Source organism: Hordeum vulgare, chromosome 7H, assembly GCF_904849725.1.
Source record: "Hordeum vulgare subsp. vulgare chromosome 7H, MorexV3_pseudomolecules_assembly, whole genome shotgun sequence".
In the NCBI taxonomy this organism is placed as follows: Eukaryota; Viridiplantae; Streptophyta; class Magnoliopsida; order Poales; family Poaceae; genus Hordeum; species Hordeum vulgare.
Window position 1 is genome coordinate 510,603,282 of NC_058524.1, and position 23,400 is coordinate 510,626,681.

The following is a 23,400-nucleotide window of genomic DNA, read 5'->3' on the forward strand; positions in this document are numbered from 1 at the left end:
AAGTTATGCTTGTTTTATCTTCCTATACTAGTTGAGTCCTGCTCCATAAGTTGTTTTCTCACAAAATTTATATGCACAGGAAGTGGGTTAGGCTTAAATGTGCTTGTCATCTGCTTCATGATGCCCACATTTTGTTTCAATTCATTAATTTTATGTGAGCATCGTTGAATTCAGTATGCCTAGCTAGGAGTGTAAAATAATAGCGCTTGTTGGGAGGCAACCCAATAGTTATCTCTATGTTTGTCTTTTACTTTTGGTGTGTTTGTGATAAAAGGATTATTTACTTTGTAGATTGTGTTTTTATGTTTTTATTAGTGTTTGTGCCAAGTAAAGCCTTTGGGGTGATTTGTATGATGAGTAGAATTGATACAGTGCAAAAACAAAAACTTTGACATCCAGTAAAGAATTTCTCGGATTTTAATGGAACGTATTTTTAAGCTGCATTTTTTAAACAATACCGATATATAAATTTTTAAGGTCTTCCTAATGTTTCAGAATTTTTGGAGTTACATAAGTATAGGTTCATTACAAATTACTAGAAAATTGTTCTGTTTTAGTCAGATTCTGTTTTTTGCTTGCATAGTTTGCTTGTTTTGATGATGCTATGAATTGTATTGGGGGTATAAGCCTTGGAGAAGTTGGAATACAGTACCTTATGCTGAAATAAAATAGTAATAAACTTACAATAGTAACTTAAGTATTTGATATGTTGCTTATACTTACGGATCTCACGGAGTTTTGTTGAGTTTTATGTGATTGAAGTTTGTAAGTTTTGGGTATTACCCCGATGGACGAAGGAATGAGGAGAAGCAAAAGCCTCAGCTTGGGGATGCCCAAGACACCCCAAGTTAACATTCTAGAAAGACTCAAGCGTATAATCTTGGGGATGCCCCAGAAGTCAACCCCTCTTTCGTCTCAATCCACTGTTTTGTCACTTCGACCTACATTGTTATTCATCACATGATATGAGTTTTGCTTGGAGCCTCATTTACTTTTGCTTAATTTTACTTTCAGTTTGACACAATCATAGTTTGCTGGTCATGCCTATTTGAGAGAGATACACCATCATCATAATTTGTTAGACAATACTCTATGTGCTTCACTTATATCTTTTGAGCTTAGAAGTTGCTCTAGTACTTCACTTATATCTTTTGAGCTTTGAAGTTGCTCTAGTACTTCACTTATATCTTCTTGATCATGGTGGCGTGTAGATTTTATAGAAATAGTATGCTCTCGTTCTTCACTTATGTTTGTTTGAGAGTTCAAAAAAATAGTGATGGTAATTTGCGTGGGTCATAAGACTAGATCAAAAATAATAGATGTTCAATGAATGATAATTAAAACCATCATGTACTACATGTAGAGAAATTATGGGTTAATGATATTGATGTGGTGATATCAGAAAAGGTGTGAGCGCATTATTATTAATTCAGAGAGGTTTCAATATTAAGAGATTTTAAACTTCTTGTTCATCTAAAATTTATAAAAACATGGGGATGATGTGTGAGCATTTCTATTCCTCGTTGAAATCCTAGTGTTGTCTCAAGTCAGACTTGCGCGATGGTTAATTCCTCCCAACTATCTTCCTCGAGGCATGCGAGTATTACTTTGATTTTTGATAAAAACTAATAGAACTTTGCAATAAGTATATGAGTTCTTTATGACTAATGTGACACCATGGACATACGCAATCTCACCTCCTCATATTTGCTAGCCTCTTTGGCACCGTGCATCGTCCGCTCTCACCTCGACGATCGATGCAACTTCCGTCGGTGCATCCAAATCCCGTGACATGACATGCTCTGTTGCACATAAGAATTCTTATATATTTCTCAAAACAGACACGATACTTACCTATCATGGCATTTCCATAGCCATACTGAGATATACTGCCATGCAAATTCCATCGACACTTCACATGACCAATTTGTTCATCATCATAATGCTTTGCATGATCATATAGAGATGACATAGTATTTGTGTCAAAGCCACCGTTCATCATATTTTGATACATGTCACGCTAGATCTTTGCACATCCTGCTACACTGCTAGAGTCATTCATACAGAGTCATATCATCCTATCAGTCTTCATATCGAGTTGTAAGCAAATAAAAGTGTGATGATCATCATTATAGAGCATTGTTCGAGTGAGGAAATAAAAAATGGGGGAGGCCAAATGATCCCACCATAAAAAAATTAATGAGAGAAAAAGAGAGAAGGGACTATGTTACTATCCTTTACCACACTTGTGCCTCAAAGTGGCACCTTGTTCTTCATATTGAGAGTATCATGTTATATCATTCATATACTAGTGGGAATCACTTTTTCATAAACTTGGATTGTATGTTACGATGACAGGATTCCTCAAAATGCCCGAGGTCTTCATGAGAAAGCAAGTGATGCACACCCCACTTAGCTTCAGTTGGGATTTCATACACTTATAGATCTAGTGCATCATTTTCATTCCAATCCCTACTCCTTGCATCGATATCTACCGACGGACATCTCCATAACCCGTTGGTACGCCTAATTGATATGATATTATCTTCTCCACTTTTTACCGCCTTGATACCTACCACCATATTCTGTTCCACCTATATGCTATGTCCAATGGTTCATGCTCATGTATTGTGTGAAGAATAAAAAGTTGATGCATATTGGAAAAGTACTATCCAATTGCCTGACTTGGCCACCGTGGTGCTTGACATTTGTATTGATGTGGTCAAGATGGAGCCATGCCTTGTAAATATAATAAGATGAATGGGGGTAAAACAATCTTTGAGGATCAAATACTTTGAAGGATTAATGATTTTGTTGCTTATACTTATAGGTATTGCGATGTTAATGTTTGTTAATTCATCGTTTCTCAATGAGCATGCATGCATAAGGTTACATACTGGGAAGCATGTCACATCAAAAAATCTGTTCTTATCATTTACCTACTCGAGCACGAGCAGGAATTAAGCTTGGCGATGCTTGATACAATTCCAATGTATCTATAATTTTTATTGTTCCATGCTTCATTCTAGAATACTTTTTGGGTAATTATTTACCAATTTATATTATTTTTGAGCCCTAACTTATTGACCCGGTGCTCAATGCCACTTATTATTTTTATGCATGTTTTTCACTTTTCAGGTTTCCAATACCAAACGAAGTCCAATCGACCTGAAAATTCGTCGATATTTCTTCTGGACCAAAAGAAGACTAATGAGCATCGGAAGAAGGCTGGAGGCCACTTGAGGGCCCCACAAGTGAACCCGATGCAGACTGGGGGCGCGTCATGATGGAATATTGGCCCCTTGAGGCCCTCCCGACTCTGTTCTATGGATTATAAATTCTCATATATCCTAACAACCGTAAAGGCAATCTCAAAACACTTTTTACGCCACCGCAAGTCCTATTTCAACGGAAGGCCATCTGGAGCTCCGTTTTGGCATCCTACCAGAGGGGTTACTCACGGAGGGCCTCTACATCAACCTTGCTTCCCTCATGATGTGTGAGTAGTTCACCATAGACCTACGGATCCATAGCTAGTACCTAGATGGCAATATCTCTCTCTCTTGATGTTCAATATAGTGATCATCGCATCTTCGCTTTGATCCACATGATGTACTTCCTTTTGTGTGGTGCGTTTGTTGGGATCCAATGAATTGTGGGTTTATGTTCAGATAATCATAATAAATAGTTGAGTCTTCTCTGAATGCTAATATGATTCTTATGTGCATGCTTATGATAGCTTTGTAATTCTCTCCGATCTATTTAAATAGTTTGGCCAACTAGATGGATATTTCTTCGGTGAGAGAGTTGCGTTGTAGTAGGTTAAACATGGCGAATTTCTATATCCCAGTGATAGGAAGGGACAAGATGCGTTTTTGTGTTGCTCCTACTGAGATAACACGATGGGCTTATTCATATTGCTTGAGTTTAATTTTCATACATCATGTCATTGTTCTCCATGCATTACTCTGTTTTACTTAATACCTAAATGCATGAGTGGAGTAATAGTAATAGGTGCATGGAGGAGTCGGACTATTTTTTTATGGACATGATGCTTATATACACATGATTATTACCATTAATATTGCATAACTATTCTCTTTTTTATAAATTTCCCAACAGTAATTTGTTTACCCATTGTATGTTGTTTCTCATAAGAGATGCCATTAGGGAAAACTATGGCCCCGGGGTCTATTCACCATATATTACAAAACCTTCAATACTTTGCTGCCATTTACTTGTTTTCATTTTATTTTTCAATTTAAAATTATCTACACACCTCACTTGCTTCCAAATAACAAGATAAAGGGGATTGACAACCCTCTTGCCAGTGTTGAGTGCAAGTTGTTTGCTCTTTTGTGTGGAGCCGCTGAAGGCGGTTGTGGTTGATATTCATATTGGTTCGATAAACCTTGGTTTCATAAATGAAAGAAATACTTACCCACATTATGTTGCGATAACCCGTTCCTCTTCATGGAAATCCCAACAAAGATCACAAGTATCATGTCACCAATGTCCCTCACTCAATCCATGTGCATGGCTTCTCTCGACATGGCGCCATCGTCACGGGTCTCATGGTTTGCTCCCAAGAACTGCCACTGGACCCATTCTTCTCCGTCCTCAAAGATGAAGATGACGAGGGGGGCAACAGTGTGGATTTCCTCGCCGGCATGGAGTCAGGCCTTGCTCCTTCCCCTCACCTCCCTCCACTATTGAGCACCCCGACAACAAGGTGGTGCAGCTGTTGGGCGGGCTCACTATGATGGCCAACTGCAAGATCATTGTGTGCACCTTTCTTCTCACCGCACGCCCGTGGTCGTTCAAAATCAAGCTTTTTCATGGCTTCTAGGACGTGCGCATCCATGGAGCAAACGGTGAGCATGGTTTCTATTGCATCCCTATGCAACATGCCGTCTCCCCCAAGCTCATTGTCACCTGCTCCATTGGCTACCTCGATAGGGTGGCCATGGTGAGGCCCTCCCATGCGCCGATTATCGACGCTGAGGTCTTCTGCAGCGACTTCAGGGCGATGCCTTCGTCCCCACTATAGAAGGAGAAGAAAGAGTCATGGAGGCCATAGCCAGGTACGACGAAGGGCTTCCTCCATTTCCTGACACTCATCCTCCATCCATCACTGTCGCTACCCCAACTCCAACCACCCCATCATGGACTCCATTGTCAATCTTCCCACCCATCCACCCACCCAGCTCCATCTCCAACCATCATCTATACGCGAAGGAGTGCGCATATCCAGATGTTTGAAGAATCTACCAATCTCACAATGCTTGAAAAAGGAAAGATGCACCAAGAAACAGAAGCTAGAGGGCAAGAAAAAGGTTGCGGGCAACAATCTCTTACTCCCAGCGGCCAAACTCATGGAGATTGCCATGGAGGGCACCCCGTCTCTGCATTGGAAGGACGTCTTCTAACTTTTTGTTGCATGTGGGATCTCTCAGATTGACCCAAACAAGGTGGCCTTGGAGTTTGATGTGTAAAGACATCCTCTGCATGTGCTTCGACCCTACACACTGTCCTCCCCTACCATTTTTAGTTGCACCCTCATTAGCTGATGTGGTTAGCTAGGGCTAGTAATCGCCCTCTCATGTTTTTATTTCCGCTCTCATCTCCCCTCCAACCCCCTCGTGTACCCCACCACACCTGTGCTTGTCCTTGTTTTTCTTTTTTACGTAACCGACTATTCCATTGTAATATTGTTCCATTTGTTTTTGTTTTCCTTGTCGTGACTTTAGTTTCCAATGACTAAGGAACTCAACATTACCTCATGGAACGTCAGAGGGTTAGGTAGACCAAAAAAATGCTTAGATGTTAAATCTGCTATCCTTTTGTTAAACTCTGTGATTCTTTGCTGCCAAGAAACTAAACTAATGGATATGGGCTCCTTTAAAACTAGCTCCTTCCTGCCTGCCAATATTTGATATTTCCATTTTATTCCTTCCAATGGTGCTTCTGCAGGGATCCTAACTGCCTGGGGCAAATTGTTGTTTTATTGTACTAAGATAGAACACAAACAATACTTTGTCACATGTCGGTTTTCTGCCAACTCCGATGATGGGGGATAACCCCGGGGTAGGCTCATCGAGCCTACTCCTTTGCCTTCTACCTTGAAGGAACAACACGACTCATTCAATGAGGCCCAATACCCATGGCCAGCTAGGAAGCTCCTGCCGACTGGGGGTGAGACGGTCGAATATCTTTGGCCGGCTTGGAAGCTCCTCTCGGCTAGGGGCGAGACGGTTACCTCCCTTTAGCCGTCTAAGTCGCGCCGGACGGCTAGAGGCGAGACGGTCGTTCCCAGGCCGGCTAGTGAGGCGACTAGCCGGCTAGGAGCTCAAGTCACATCAGATCATAGGTCATGACGATACCCTACGGTTAAACGCCAATACGCGTCAGCCAAGGTAAATGATTGGAGCGCACGGTAGGTATAGTGTGAGCGGCCATGCCGCTGACCTACTCCGGCTCCGATCCATCATCCTGCACAGTGTCGGCCCGTCAAACTCCCACTACATTATCACACTCGACGTGGGAACAGTGGAGATGGCCGTACTGGCAACCCATGACGAATCTCGCAGGACGACGGCGGACATACTACACGTGTCCTGCGTCGGCCTTAGGCGAGAGATTCACTGGCTAGCCGGCGGGTCCCATAGCCAAATGGGACCTCGCAGCCGGCGGGCCCCTCCAGCGACAAGACAAGACTCCCATGGGCCCCCTGGCCAGCCGGCGAGGCTGCTAGACGGGCCCCACTCATGTACTTTTATCCTTATGGTAGGTATGGGTTCGTCTATAAAACCCTCCGACCCCCCTCCATGCAGAGGGTCGGTCAATCCTTCACACACACACTCATACAGCAGAGGTAGACGCAAGCCGGCTGCTCCTTCTTCCTCCTCCATAGAACAGCTCCAGGAACACATTGTAACCTCATTGGTGCATTACACTCCGGCAGGATTAGGGGTGTTATCTCTACGGAGAGCCCTGAACCTGGGTACATCGTGCATTCCATGCTTGTACCAACCTCATCCCGAGCGCCCACCGGTGTCACTTTGGTTCCCACCATCTTTAGCCTACCCTTGCCATATGTTGTGAGTAAACACTGACATTTAGCGCCCACCGTGGGGCCGTCCGCGGCATCGGCCGGATTTACGCGCTCGGCGGGGACCATCGCCAACACCGCCGGATGCTTCGCGTCCGGACCGATCGGCATGCCCGTGGAGCCTGCCCTTGAGGAGGTTCTACGATGTTGATCAACGTCCCAGTCCGTCTCACGGATTCTGATGAGGAGTCTGACGACGAGTCACTCCCCAGCGTCGTCATCGCTGCTGTTGCGAACGTCGGCGTTCTCTTCAGTGACTTGCCCCTCGACGGTGGACCTCGCTACCCCGGCGAGGACGTCGACATCAACATGTCATGCGCCAGCTTCAGCAGGCTCTCCCTCGGGAAGACGCCTGCGCTTGATGAGTACCCCATCGATGTGTTCGTCTTCAACAGTCCACCATCATCTGCGGGGTGTCTTGCTCCGGATCACGTTGTCGTCGTCTCCAACATCATGGAAGTGATGGTCATTGGCTCTGGCACCAGCAAGACTCATGGCAAGGCGTCAGCAGATGCTGGTGATCCCGCTGCGGGATCAGCCGACACGCTTCGTGCAGCCCGCTTGGCGCTGTTTGCGGCCACGGCCGGGTCATTGCCGAAATCCTAGGCGCCAACCAACCCATCTACGATACCCCTGAGGCCAACTTGCGGGCTGCTCAGGCGGCTATGGCAGAAATGTCAGGTTTGGAGGGTGAGGAGCGCGTCCTTCAGGAGAAGCGGGTCAAGGATCTCCTTGACGCCGCCAATGAGGAGCAGTCACTTCTTGACCCTGGTCAGGCACAATCGGAGTCTCCGGGAGACGATCCCGGAGCACGCCGTAACCCCAGCAGTCGCCATCACGCCGAGGGATCTTCCTCGCATCGCACTTTCGGTCGAAAGGGCGAATGAAGCCAAGACAAGCATTCTCTGTGCCAGAGCGAGCCGACTTCAAGCCGACCTCGTAGAGATGGTGGCGACGAGGGGGGTTCGGTGCGTGAGGTTCCTCCTCCGAAGTAGCGAGAGGGGGCCAATGCCACAAGCTCCCAGGACACCCTTCCGATCACGGCCCGGATCGGCCCTCGCATCCCACACAGCGACAATGATGCTCACAGGCGCCTCAACCTCCTGGCGCACTCGGCTCTCCTAGAAGAGGATGGTCCCATCGGTCCGGCGTGCTTCGGCCTCAGATCCGAGGGGATCCGTTTCCCAGAGGCTTCACTCTCCCTCCGGACACCCCCAAGTACAATGACACAGCTAAGCCAGAAGACTGGCTGATCGACTAAATGAGCCTGAATAAGGCATGCCCGAAAGACCCTTTCGCCTTGCCCAAGATAGATCAAGTGATCGACTCCACAGCCGGCTGCGAATTGTTGTCCTTTTTGGACGCCTATTCCGGCTACCATCAGATCAAGCTGGATCCGACAGATCGACTGAAGACCTCCCTCATCACGCCCTTCGGGGCCTACTGCTACACCACCATGACGTTTGGTCTGAGTAACGATGGTGCCATGTTTCAGCGCTGCATGCAGCAATGCCTCCTGCCGTAGATCGGCAGGAACATCCACGTCTATGTGGATGATATCGTCGTCAAGACCAAGCAGCATTTCAGTCTCCTTGAAGACTTGCGGGAGACATTCGCCAATATGTGCGAGTACAAGATCCGCCTCAACCCGGAGAAATGCGTCTTCGGGGTTCCAGGAGGCAAAACTCGTGGGGTTCTTCGTGTCCGCTCATGGCATCAAAGGGAACCCTGAGAAGATCAGATCGATCGAGTGGATGGTGAAGCCGGGTCGAATCCTTGACGTCCAGAAGTTTGCCGGTTGCCTGGCGTCCCTTAGCCGGTTCGTCAGTCGGCTAGGCGAGAAGGTGCTTCCACTCTATCAGCTGATGGAGAAAACAACCAAGTTCAAATGGAACGACCAAGCAGACGAACCCTTACGCGACCTCAAGCGCGTCATCTCAAGCCTGCCAATCTTGGCGGCGCCGGCTGAAAGGGAACCCATTCTCATATACATTGCAGCGACCACTCGTGTGGTTAGTGTGGTTTTGGTAGTAGAACGCAAGGAGGAGGGAAAGGTACAGTTAGTGCAATGCCCTATCTATTACCTCAGCGAGGTCTTGTCTGCCTCCAAGCAAAACTACCCCCACTATCAATAGATGTGTTATGGTGTTTACCTTGCCACAAAGAAGTTGAAGCAATACTTCCAAGAGCATGCCATCACTATGGTGAGCACTGCTCCACTTTCAGAAATCATGGGCAACCGTGATGCTACGGGCCGGATTGCCAAGTGGTCCATCTCCATGGCCGACCATGACATCCGCTACGAGCCGCGCACTGCCATCAAATCCCAGGTGGTGGCCGACTTCCTCGTCGATTGGGCTGAAACCCAATTCATGTCGCCGCCTCCAGACTCCACTCATTGGCGGATGCACTTCGACGGCTCGAAGATGCGAACTGGTCTGGTAGCCGGCATCGTCTTGACGTCTCCGAAAGGAGACCAACTCAAGTATGCCCGCCAGATACACTTCGCTGCCTCCAACAACGTCGCCGAGTACGAAGCACTCGCTCATGGCCTCTGGCTTGCCAGAGAGATTGGCATCCGGCGGATCCTTTGCTTCGGTGACTCGGATCTCGTGGTGCAGCAAGTCTCTGGCGAATGGGACGCCAGGGACGCCAACATGGCGAGCTATCGCTTCCTCATCCAGCTGCTCAGCGGCCCTTTCAAGGGTTGTGAGTTTCATCATGTCCCCAGGGCGGACAATGAGGCGGCGGATACCTTAGCCAAGATCGGCTCTACAAGGCTGGCAATTCCAGCCGACGTCTCCCTCGAGCAATTGCACAAGCCCTCCATCAAACCATCACCAGAGTCGGCGTTGATTTTTGTGTCGGCAGATACTTCAGTACCAACGACGTCGGCTACGCCAGCTTCGCCGGCTACAACTACTGTGCCGGCTACACTGGCTTTGCCGACTCCAACTGTTGTGCCGGCTTCAACTACTTCGCCGGCTACAACAAAAAATCCGGCTACGCCAAGCCTCGAATCCTGTCGGCTCGACACCCAGTGGGTGACCGTCATGGAGGTAGATGGTGTGCCGGCTGCCACAACGGCATCAGAGATAGAAAGTCTCGAGCCTGCGACTTCTTCAACAAGCGCGGGGCTGCAGAAGCCCCTGATACTCAAGTTGAGACGAAGCCAGCCCTTGTGTTGGCTCCGTCGTGTGCTCAACCCATCTTGGCCTTCCTTCTTCATGGCGAATTTCCTCAAGATCTGGCGGAGGCAAGGCAGATTTAGCGTCGATCAGCAGCCTACGCCATCATCAATCGCAAGCTGGTTCGGCGTAGCGTGACTGGCATGTTCCAGCGTTGCGTTGAGTCAGAAAATGGAAGGAGATCCTCAGAGACATACATCAGGGTGAGTGTGGGCTTCATGCAGCCTCTAGAACCATGGTGGCCAAGGCGTTCCGCCATGAGTTCTACTGGCCCACGACCGTCGAGGAGGCTGTGGACATGGTCAACAAATGTGAAGGCTGCCAACGCTTCGGCGCGTAGAGCCACATGCCGGCTTCAGCCCTCAAAACCATTCCCTTGTCATGGACGTTTGCCGTCTGGGGGTTGGATATGGTGGGGCCATTCAAAACCGCTTGAGGCGGCATGACGCACCTATTAGTGGCTATCGACAAATTGACCAAATGAATTGAGGCTAGGCCCATAAAGAAGCTTGACGGCCCCACGGCCGTCAGGTTTATCAAGGACATTGATGTCCACTACAACATCCCCCACACCATCATCACCGACAACGGCACCAACTTCATCAAGGGTGCTTTGACACTCTACTGCTCCAAGGAAGGCATCCGGCTCGACTTGGCTTCGGTGGCGCCCCCGCAATCCAATGGCCACGTGGAGAGGGCGAACGGCCTAATCCTGGCCGGCATCAAGTCAAGGCTCGTGGCGCCACTTGGTAGGTCAGCCGGCTGCTGGATTGAAGAGCTTCCGGCTGTGTTGTGGAGCCTCCGCACCATGCCAAACTGGTCAACCGGCTTCAGACCATTCTTTCTGGTATACAGGTCCGAGGCAATCATCCCCACGGATGTCGACTTCGACTCGCCTCGGGTCATCTTATACACAGAGACGGAAGCGAAGGAGGCAAGAGAAGACCTCCCGACCAGCACAAGCTCTCTTCCCCATGGGAGGGACCTTTCATCATCAGATGGGCGTTACATAACAATGCATACTATCTGATCGACGCCCAGAAGCCAAGGAAGCGCAAGAGAGACGACTCCGACCAAGAAACAGAGCATCCATGGAACGCGGCATTGCTTCACCCGTTCTATTGCTAGAATACAAGAGAGATAAAAGAAAAGAGCATGTACGTATGTATCTTCCTCCCTTTTCGGGATTTCCAATGAATGCAATGGGTGTTTAAGGCCGATGCTTGGGACACACCTCTTTCAGATTCATGGCAAGAGTTTTTCACTCATTTGTGAGTCCCCTGGTCTGGCTCCACGGGCTCGGGGGCTCGCTAGCCGGCTCGAACATTTTCCTTAGTTGTAGATGAGCATATAGTGTACGCCAGGTCGAACCCTTGCCGTCTTGCACGAGCTACAGACCGGCTCCTGGCTGTCCGGCTAATGATGCTGTGGCAGGGAACGTTGGTTGCATAAAAAGTTCAACTATAAAAAGGGTTGCCGGCTCGGGTCGGTTTTGATCATCTTCGATCTTATTTTCTAGCCGGCCTGTGCTGGCTCATTTTTGAATCTTAAAGTCTTGATGGCTTTGAAAAATCTAAGTCCAATATTCGCAAAGGCAGAAGCCTCGTCCGAGTCACAGACCGGCTCCCGGCTGTCGGGCTGCGAAGGCGGATGTTAGAGAGAATAAAGGAGTTGGAGAAAAGGAGTCAAACAGGAATCAAAATATGAAAATACGAGTCAACAAACATGGTGTTTACGAATTCAATGCAGAATGCCATAACATATATTACATTCAAAAGCATTCAAAGGCCCACGGCCGAAGTTCATTACAATAAAACACCCCTAGTGGGTGGAACTATTGGACTGATGATAAAATGCAGACAACGAAAAACAAAAAGGACAAGCTAAGGGCGGCTCCGTCTGTGGCCCCGGCTGCAGCTCCTGAAGTGGTGGCTTCACCGTCCTTCGCGGTCGAATCCACGTAGGCCTCGCTGCTTGAGTCGGCAACCTCCTCATCAAGGGCCACGTCGGCAGAACTGCCATCGGCGTCATAAGGATGAAGATGGAACAAGTCCTTAGGGACCACGTTGCCATCTTCATCACGCTCCAAGTTGAGCTCGTCCCAGGCGGCGAAAGAAGCAATGCCGTTGGCCCTCACGTGTAGCTGATCCTCCACGGCCTGCGGCTCCCCCTCCGAGCCGGCGCGCTGTGCTGCAAGCTTTCCCAAGTCCAGGTTTCGATACTAGGACTTGGCCAAGCGAAGCGCCAGGTACGCACCAGCGCGCGCAGCTGAGGCGCGCCAAGCGTCGAGGCGGGCGCTGTCGGCTTCAAGCCAGCGGGACAGCCGGCTCATTGACGCCGGCTCCACGGCGTCGAGCTACAATACCCTTATCATCGACAAACCCTTGCACTGGAGCCACTCCACGGAGTTGGCCAGTATGAGCAGGCGGGCCCTGATGCCAACGGCAATCTCCTCCATAGACCAGCCAGCGTCGGGATCCACCTCCTCACCAGTAGCGCGGCGCTCCTCGTGGCTGGTCTCCATAGCCGTTTTAGCCACTTCCCGTGTCCCAGGACAGATTCCTGGGTTATGGGAAGTGGTGCCAAGAAGAATAAGGGGGGAGGCCAACAAAAAAGAAAGATCAAGACAAGATAAAGAAAAGCTTACGGTTGAAATGGATGTCGGTCTCACGGGCCTCCTCCAGGGCCTCCTCCTTCTCCTTCTGGGCAGCGTCCTTGAGCTCGACTCGGAGGGTCTGGGCCGCCTCCATCGCCTTAGCTAGTTGCGCCTGCGTTTGGGTCAGGGCCTCCTCCTTCTCCTTCAAGGCAGTGATGTCCCACAAGCGTATGGCATCGCAGAAGTTTTCGAGGGTAGAGTATTCAACCCAAATTTGTTGGTTCGCACAATGGGAAGCAAAAGAATATTCTCAAGTATTACCAGTTGAATGTGTCAGATCCAACCACACCTGAAAGATTAGTGTCTGCAAGCAAAGTATCAGTAGCAAGGTAGTATGATAACAACGGTGCCAAAAACGATATGGTGACAAGGCAGACTATTCCTAACCGTTGTATCAATGGCGCCAGTACGTTGACGGGGGATTATTCTTAAGAAGAATGCTTCCCCGGTTACGGCTCCAACAATGTCTTGCAACAACTAACAGCGGAGTAGCAAGAAACAACAGTAGCAAAGTGGCCCAATCCCTTTGTAGCAAGGGACAAGCCTAGGCAAAGTAACGTAGCGAGGACCAGTAGTAAAAGACTCGTAGGCAGTGGATCAGTGATGGATGAGTATGACGGATGTGATTCATGATGTAACAGCTATAACACGGAGAGATATGTAACTAGCTCCCGTTCATCAATCTAATGTAGGCATGTATTACGTATGTAGTCATACGTGCTTAGGGAAAAGAACTTAAATGACATCTATTGTCCATCCCTCCCGTGGCAGCGGGGTCCTAATGGAACTACGGGATATTAAGGTTCTCCTTTTAATAAAGAACCGGACCAACTCATTAACACGCGGTGAATACACGAACTCCTCATACTATGGTCATCTCTGGGAGTGGTTCCGGCTATTGTCACTCCGGGGTTGCCGGGTCATAACACATAGTAGGTGACTACAACTTGCAAGATAGGATCTAAAACACACATATATTGGCGACAACATAATAGGTTCAGATCTGAAATCATGGCACTCGGGACCTAGTGACAAGCATTAAGCATAGCCAAGTAGTAGAAACATCAATCTAGAACATAGTGGATACTAGGGATCAATCCCCGTCAAGAACTAACTCGATTACATGATAGATCTCATCCAACTCATCACCGTCCAGCAAGCCTACGATGAAATTACTCACGAACGATGAAGAGCATCATGGAATTGTCGACGGAGAAAGGTTGATGATGACGATGGCGATGATTTCCCCTCTCCGGAGCCCGAAACGGACTCCAGATCTGCCCTCCAGATGAAGAACAGTATGTGGCGGCGCCTCCGTATCGCAAAACGCGATGAAACCTTCTCTCTGATTTTTTCTGGGCGAGACGGAAAATGTAGAGCTGAGTTTGGGGGCGCTGGTGCCACGTGGGCCCCACAAGCCTGCACAGAGCGACCATAGGAAGTGGCCGCGACCTGTGAGCTTGTGGCCCACTGGCACGCCCCGTCAGGTGGATCTTTGCGCAGGTATTTTTCTTTCATTCTAGAAAAAATCTCCGTAAATTTTTAGGACATTCCAAGAACTTTTATTTCTGCACAAAAACAACACCATGGCAATTCTGCTGAAAACAGCGTTAGTCCGGGTTAGTTCCATTCAAATCATGCAAATTAGAGTCCAAAACAAGGGCAAAAGAGTTCCGAAAAGTAGATACGACGGAGACGTATCAACTCCCCCAAGCTTAAAGCCTTGCTTGTCCTCAAGCAACTAAGTTGACAAACTGAGAGAGACAAAAGAAAAACTTTGACGAACTCTATTTGATCTTGTTGTTGCAACTATGTCTAACTCATAACCAGAAGTTCAGCAATATCACAAGCAAACCACATAAGCAAATGACATCTAGGTCTCACGGTAAACTCATATCAATGGCATAATCAACTAGCAAGCAAATAATAATAATCCTAAAGTGTCAACACTTCAATCAAAACAACATGAAGCAGTACGAATAGATGGTATCTCTCTAGCTCTTTCTGAGACCGCAAAACATAAATGAAGAGCACCTTCAAAGACAATGAACATCCAGTCACAGTCACACTCAACACAGTTAAAAGCAAAGCATAAAAATGACAGAGGTGCTCTCTAATTGGTGCTTTTGTAAGAGGAGGATGACTTAACAGGAACAAAAATAGACATGCCCTTCGCAGAGGGAAGCATTGATTTGCAGAGGTGCCAGAGCTCAAGCTTTGAAAACAGAGATAATAATTTTGGGTGGCATGCTTTCATTGTCAACGCAATGACTAAGAGTTCTCAATATCTTCCATGCTACACATGCTATAGGCGGTTCCCAAACAGAAAAGTAAAGTTTTGACTCCCCCACCACCAATCAATGAATTGTACTAAAGCTGGAATCTGCAGGAAAACACAAAGGAGAAGACAAAGTAATATGGCTCTTTGAAAGCTAGAGAGGTATGCATGCAAGAGCCACTAAACATTGTAACCAATATCTTCTACCTTGACCCAAAGAAAAAGAAAACTATCTACACGGGAGAACTCCCAACAAGCAAAAGAAGAAAAAGAAAATATTTTTGGTTTTTCTCAAACTAGAGAGACACACGAAAAGAAAACGAGAAAAAGAAAATAAACTACCATGGATGATACAGTGGCAAAGTGTGAACACCGGCTAGCAAAGTGAAAGCATTAGCAAGAATGTAAAGTCGGTGAGAACACGTACTCCCCCAAGCTTAGGCTTTTGGCCTAACTTGATCTACTCCCAAGGACGGAAATAACCAGCTCCGGGATACTACGGAGTGGACTGAGGATGCCACTGCTGTGTGAGATCCTCTCGCTCCCACTGATAAACTGGCGTCTGGTACTCAACTGGCAGCTCGGGCACGGGCACCTGCGGTTGGGCTAAGCCCCACTATGCGTAGATGTCCGAGGGCATAATAGTGTACCTGCGTACATGAAGATTGAACAAAGAAGGAGCAAGCAAAGTAATAGTCTCACGAGTACCCTGGCTAAATACCAGGCTATAAATCATCCTTCTATTTATATATCTATCAAGAAATTCATGGCGAACCATGCTATCATAATCTAGATATCTCTCGGGAAGAAGAATCTCTTCTTCCTCCTCGAGTCTAATAGGTATCTCAAACTGTCTAGCAAGACGAGTAGCATAGATACCTCCATAGACAAAACCCTTCGAATGGTTCAGGTTCAACCGTTGAGCTACTATAGCGTGCAAGCTATAAGTTTTATCGTTATAAAGGGCTTCGCGCAAGACCGCAAGATCTGGGGAGCTATGTGACCCAGCCTTCCCACGACCAATCAAACATTTTCCCACAAATAGTGAGAAGTACCGAAGCACGGGAAAATGTATGCTAGCAGCTCTAGCGCAGGACACTCCTCTCTCCTCTCCTACATCAATTGTACCGATGAAAGCTTTCAAGTCCCGTTGACGAGGTTCATGAATATCTCCAACGTAAGGCAATTTGCAAACAATGTAAAAATCCTGGAGTGACATGCGCTGGGGGATATCATAAAGTTTAAACTCAACCATAGGAGGATTCTTCCTTGAATAGAAGTTAAAGCTTTGTACGAAGATATTAGTGAGGAGGAGGTATTGCGGACACTTATCTTCAACGAAGGCGGTAAGGCCTGCGTTCTCCACCAAGTGATAAAAGTCCTCATAAATTCCAGTGGCGTGTAAGAACACGTCGCTTGGCCACTCGCAAGCTCGAACTTTTGCGACTCGAGGGACCAAATACTTGGGCTTCTCCTCACTCCCATCATCCTTGGGGTCACGGGTTGACGAGCCTCTTAAGAACCTCCTCATCTTTCCCCTTTTCTATCTCTGAAATTTTTAGTGATTCCGAGGGAAAGTGAATAAGGCTCAACGAAACTCGTAGCAACTACTCCAACAAGTTCCTAGAGACCATATTACGCATCAAAACAACTAGGGACCGGCTAGAATCAGCATGCAAAGCTCAAGAACATGGTCACCAAGGCAGCAAAAATACGTGGAGTATAAGGCACTAGAGCAAAAACTAATTGGACCAATGGAGTAGTCACTTACCAAGGAGTAATTTCCCCAAAATGGTTCGGAGAACGGTGATTTGAGAAGAGAGATCGAAAATCCTAGCAAGAGGAGCAAGAACAAGGGTTTGAGCTGCGAAACGATTTTTTCTGGAGGTAGGAGAAGCGGACGAGAGCAAGAATGAGTGGAGGGGGTGCCTGTGGGCCCCACAAGCCTAGGTGGCACGGCCAGGGGGTGCCCGCGCCCCTAGGGCTTGTGGCCCACTGGTGTGGCCCCCAGACAGACTCTTTGTTCCAATATTTTTCAAGAAATGCAGAAAAAATCATACTTGATTTTCACAGCGTTCAGAGAACTTTGATTTTCGGGGTACTTTTCTACCAGACGCTAAAATAAAAAAATAGGGAAAACTAAACTAAATCTATCATTTTTCTTCTAAGCAACCTAAAGTGAAAGCTTGGAACACAGGTTTGTGACTCCTCGATTCATCCATCTCATGGTCATCGAAAGAAATCCGTCAATGGGGCTGATCAAGTCCCCTCGACAAAACTTTCTCGAATCGAAAAAGAAGACAGAGAATTTTCGAATAGTCACTAGGTTACCTCAATGGGGATGTGTATCTCCCCAACAAGCAAATCATACTTCATCTTGACATGAGGAATAGGGCATTCAAAGATCCCAATAAGAATCGATGAAGTCTTTTGGATATCATTGATGCAATGTACTCGATATTGTTTCTTCGGAAAGTGCACCGTATGCTCATTACCGTTGACATGGAAAGTGACATTGCCTTTGTTGCAATCTAAAACAGCCCCTGTAGTGTTTCAAAAGGGTCTTCGAAAGATGACGGCCATGCCATCGTCCTCGGGAATATCCAAGATAACAAAGTCTGTTAAGATAGTCGTGTTAGCAACCACAACAGGCACATGTTTGATACGTCTCAAACGTATCTATAATTTTTGATGGTTTCATGTTGTTATCTTGTCAACTTTGGATGTTTTCTATACCTTTTATATCTTTTTTGGGACTAACTTATTAATTCAGTGCCAAGTGTCGGTTCCTGTTTTTTCTGTGTTTTTGACTCTTTTCACATCTGATTTTGGAACGGAGTCCAAACGGAATAAAATCCCCGAAATGAATTTTTCTAGAACAGAAGAAGATCGGGGGACTTGAGGGCCAAGGCAGGAGGCCAACAGGGAGCCCACAAGCCCTGTAGCCACGACTAGGGGGGCCCGCGGCTACCAGGGTTGTGGCCCCACTGGAGCTCCCCTGCCCTAGCTCTTTCGCCTATATATTCCCTAAAATCCCAGAAAAAATAAGGGCGTCCACGAAACCACTTTTCTGCTGCCGCAAGCTTCCGTTTCCGCGAAATCTCATATCGAGACCCTTCTGTTGGGGAACGTCGCACGGGAAACAAAAATTTTCCTACACGCACGAAGACCTATCATGGTGATGTCCATCTACGAGAGGGGATGTGTGATCTACGTACCCTTGTAGACCGTACAGCAGAAGCGTTAGTGAACGCAGTTGATGTAGTGGAACGTCCTCACGTCCCTCGATCCACCCCGCGAACTATCCTGCGATCAGTCCCACGATCTAGTGCCGAACGGACGACACCTCTGCGTTCAGCACACGTACAGCTCGACGATGATCTCGGCCTTCTTGATCCAGCAAGAGAGACGGAGAGGTAGAAGAGTTCTCCGGCAGCGTGACGGCGCTCCAGAGGTTGGTGATGATCTCGTCTCAGCAGGGCTCCGCCCGAGCTCCGCAGAAACGCGATCTAGAGGAAAAACCGTGGAGGTATGTGGTCGGGCTGCCGTGGAAAAGTCGTCTCAAATCAGCCCTAAAACCTCCGTATATATAGGTGGGAGAGGGGGAGCCTTGCCTTGGGGCTCAAGGAGCCCCAAGGGGGTCGGCTGAGCCAAAGGGGGGAAGGACTCCCCCCCCCCCCCCAAACCGAGTCCTACTTGGTTTGGTGGGTGGAGTCCTTCTTTCCTTTCCCACCTCCTCCTTTTTTTTCTTTCCTCTTTGATTTTTCTTCCAATGCGCATAGGGCCCCTTTTGGGCTGTCCCACCAGCCCACTAAGGGCTGGTGCGCCACCCTCAAGGCCTATGGGCTTCCCCGGGGTGGGTTGCCCCCCCCCCCCCCCGGTGAACTCCCGGAACCCATTCGTCATTCCCGGTAACTCCGAAAACCTTCTGGTAATCAAATGAGGTCATCCTATATATAAATCTTCGTTTCCGGACCATTCCGGAAACCCTCGTGCCGTCCGTGATCTCATCCGGGACTCCGAACAACATTCGGTAACCAACCATATAACTCAAATACACATAAAACAACGTCGAACCTTAAGTGTGCATACCCTGCGGGTTCGAGAACTATGTAGACATGACCCGAGAGACTCCTCGGTCAATATCCAATAGCGGGACCTGGATGCCCATATTGGATCCTACATATTCTACGAAGATCTTATCGTTTGAACCTCAGTGCCAAGGATTCATATAATCCCGTATGTCATTCCCTTTGTCCTTCGGTATGTTACTTGCCCGAGATTCGATCGTCAGTATCTGCATACCTATTTCAATCTCGTTTACCGGCAAGTCTCTTTACTCGTTCCGTAATACAAGATCCCGCAACTTACACTAGGTTACATTGCTTGCAAGGCTTGTGTGTGATGTTGTAGTACCGAGTGGGCCCCGAGATACCTCTCCGTCACACGGAGTGACAAATCCCAGTCTTGATCCATACTAACTCAACGAACACCTTCGGAGATACCTGTAGAGCATCTTTATAGTCACCCAGTTACGTTGCGACGTTTGATACACCCAAAGTATTCCTCCCGCGTTAGTGAGTTATATGATCTCATGGTCATAGGAACAAATACTTGACACGCAGAAAACAGTAGCAACAAAATGACACGATCAACATGCTACGTCTATTAGTTTGGGTCTAGTCCATCACATGATTCTCCTAATGACGTGATCCAGTTATCAAGCAACAACACCTTGTTCATAATCAGAAGACACTGACTATCTTTGATCAACTGGCTAGCCAACTAGAGGCTTGCTAGGGACCGTGTTTTGTCTATGTATCCACACATGTAAATGAGTCTTCATTCAATACAATTATAGCATGGATAATAAACGATTATCTTGATACAGGAATTATAATAATAACTATATTTATTATTGCCTCTAGGGCATAATTCCAATAGTCTCCCACTTGCACTAGAGTCAATAATCTAGCCCTCACATCATCATGCGAATTACATTGTAATAAATCTAACACCCATACAGTTCTGGTGTTGATCATGCTTTGGCCGTGGAAGAGGTTTAGTCAGCGGGTCTGCTACATTCAGATCCATGTGCACTTTGCATATATTTACGTCCTCTCCTTCGACGTAGTCGCGGATGAGGTTGAAGCGTCGTTTGATGTGTCTGGACTTCTTGTGGAACCGTGGTTCCTTTGCTAAGGCAATGGCACCCGTGTTGTCACACAACAAGGTTATTGGATTCAGTGCGCTTGGCACCACTCCAAGATCCGTCATGAACTGCTTCATCCAGACACTCTCCTTAGCCGCCTCCGAGGCAGCCATGTACTCCGCTTCACATGTAGAATCTGCTACGACGCTTTGCTTGGAACTGCACCAGCTTACTGCACCCCCATTAAGAATAAATACGTATCCGGTTTGCGACTTAGAGTCATCCGGATCTGTGTCAAAGCTTGCATCGACGTAACCTTTTACGGCGACCTCTTCGTCACCTCCATACACAAGAAACATCTCCGTAGTCCTTTTCAGGTACTTGAGGATATTCTTGACCGCTGTCCAGTGATCCACTCCTGGATTACTCTAGAACCTACCTGCCATACTTATGGCCAGGCTAACGTCCGGTCTAGTGCACAGCATTGCATACATGATAGAATCTATGGCTAAAGCATAGGGGACGGAGCGCATATGCTCTCTATCCTCATCAGTTGCTGGGCACCGAGTCTTAGTCAATCTCGTACCTTGTAAAACTGGCAAGAACCCCTTCTTGGACTGTTCCATTTTGAACCTCTTCAAAACTTTATCAAGTATGTGCTTTGTGAAAGTCCTATCAGGCGTTTTGATCTATCCCTATAGATCTTAATGCCTAGAATGTAAGCAGCTTCTCCTAGGTCCTTCATAGAGAAACTTTTATTCAAGTAATCCTTTATGCTCTCCAAAAAACTCTACGTTGTTTCCAATCAGCAATATGTCATCCACATATAATATAAGAAACGCCACAGAGCTCCCACTCACTTTCTTGTAAATACAAGATTCTCCAACCACTTGTATAAACCCAAATGCTTTGATCAACTCATCAAAGCGTTTGTTCCAACTCCGAGATGCTTGCACCAGTCCATAAATGGATCGCTGGAGCTTGCACACCTTGTTAGCATTCTTAGGATCGACAAAACCTTCGGGTTGCATCATATAAAATTCTTCCTTAAGGAAACCGTTAAGGAACGCCGTTTTGACATCCATCTGCCAGATTTCATAATCGAAAAATGCAGCTACTGCTAACATGATTCTGACGGACTTAAGCATCGCTACGGGTGAGAATGTCTCATCGTAGTCAACTCCTTGAACTTGTGAAAAACCCTTTGCCACAAGTCGAGCTTTATAAACGGTCACATTGCCGTCAGCGCCCGTCTTCCTCTTAAAGATCCATTTGTTCTGAATAGCCTTGCGGCCCTCAGGCAGTACCTCCAAAGTCCACACTTTGTTCTCATACATGGATCCTATCTCGGACTTCATGGCTTCTAGCCATTTGTTGGAATCTCGGCCCACCATTGCTTCTTCATAATTTGCAGGTTCATTGTTGTCCAACAACATGATTGACAAGACGGGATTACCGTACCACTCTGGAGAAGCACGTGGTCTCGTCGACCTGCGTGGTTCGACAGAAACTTGAACCGGAGTTTCATGATCATCATCATTAGCTTCCTCCTCAACCGGCATCGCAACGACAGTGGTTTCCCCTTGCCCTGCGCCACCATCCATAGGGATGAGAGGTTCGACAACCTCATCAAGTTCTATCTTCCTCCCACTCAATTCTCTCGAGAGAAACTCCTTCTCGAGAAAAGCTCCGTTTTTAGCAACAAACACTTTGCCCTCGGATTTGAGATAGCAGGTGTACCCAACTGTCTCTTTTGGGTAACCTATTAAGATGCACTTTTCCACTTTGGGTTCCAGCTTTTCAGACTGAATCTTTTTGATATAAGCATCACATCCCCAAACTTTAAGAAACGACAACTTTGGCCTTTTGCCATACCACAGTTCGTATGGTGTCGTCTCAACGGATTTTGATGGTGCCCTATTTAAAGTGAATGCAGCTCTTTCTAATGCATAACCCCAAAACGATAACGACAAATCGGTAAGAGACATCATAGATCGCACCATCTCTAATAAAGTACGATTACGACGTTCGGACACACCATTACGCTGTGGTGTTCCAGGCGGTGTCAACTGTGAAACAATTCCACATTATCTTAAGTGAGCACCAAACTCGAAACTCAGATATTCACCCCCACGATCAGACCGTAGGAACTTGATCTTCTTGTTACGATGATTTTCAACTTCACTCTGAAATTGCTTGAACTTTTCAAATGTTTCAGACTTGTGCTTCATTAAGTAGACATAACCATATCTACTCAAATCGTCAGTGAAGGTGAGAAAATAACGATATCCGCCGCGTGCCTCTACGCTCATCGGACCACACACATCAGTATGTATGATTCGCACGTGTCAAGTGAATCAAAGTCAAGTGACTCCAAAAGTCCATCGGCGTGGAGTTTCTTCATGCGCTTTACACCAATATGACCTAAGCGGGAGTGCCACAAAAATATGGCGCTATCATTGTTAACTCTAACTCTTTTGGTCTCAATATTATGTATGTGTGTATCGCTATCAAGATTCAATATGAACAATCCTCTCACATTGGGTGCATGACCATAAAAGATGTTACTCATAGAAATAGAACAACCATTATTCTCTGACTTAAAAGAGTAACCGTCTCGCAATAAACAAGATCCAGATATAATGTTCATGCTCAACGCAGGCACTAAATAACAATGATTCAAGTTCATAACTAATCCTGATGGTAACTGAAGTGAAGCTGTGCCGACGGCGATTGCATCAACCTTGGAACCATTTCCTACGCGCATCGTCACTTCACCTTTCGGCAGCCTTCGTCTATTCCGCAGTTCCTATTTCGAGTTGCAAATATGAGCAACAGAACCGGTATCGAATACCCAGGCACTACTACGAGAGCCGGTTAAGTATACATCAATAACATGTATATCAAATATACCTGATTTTTCTTTGGCCGCCTTCTTATCTGCCAGATACTTGGGGCAATTGCGCTTCCAGTGACCCATACCCTTGCAATAGTAACACTCTGTTTCAGGCTTAG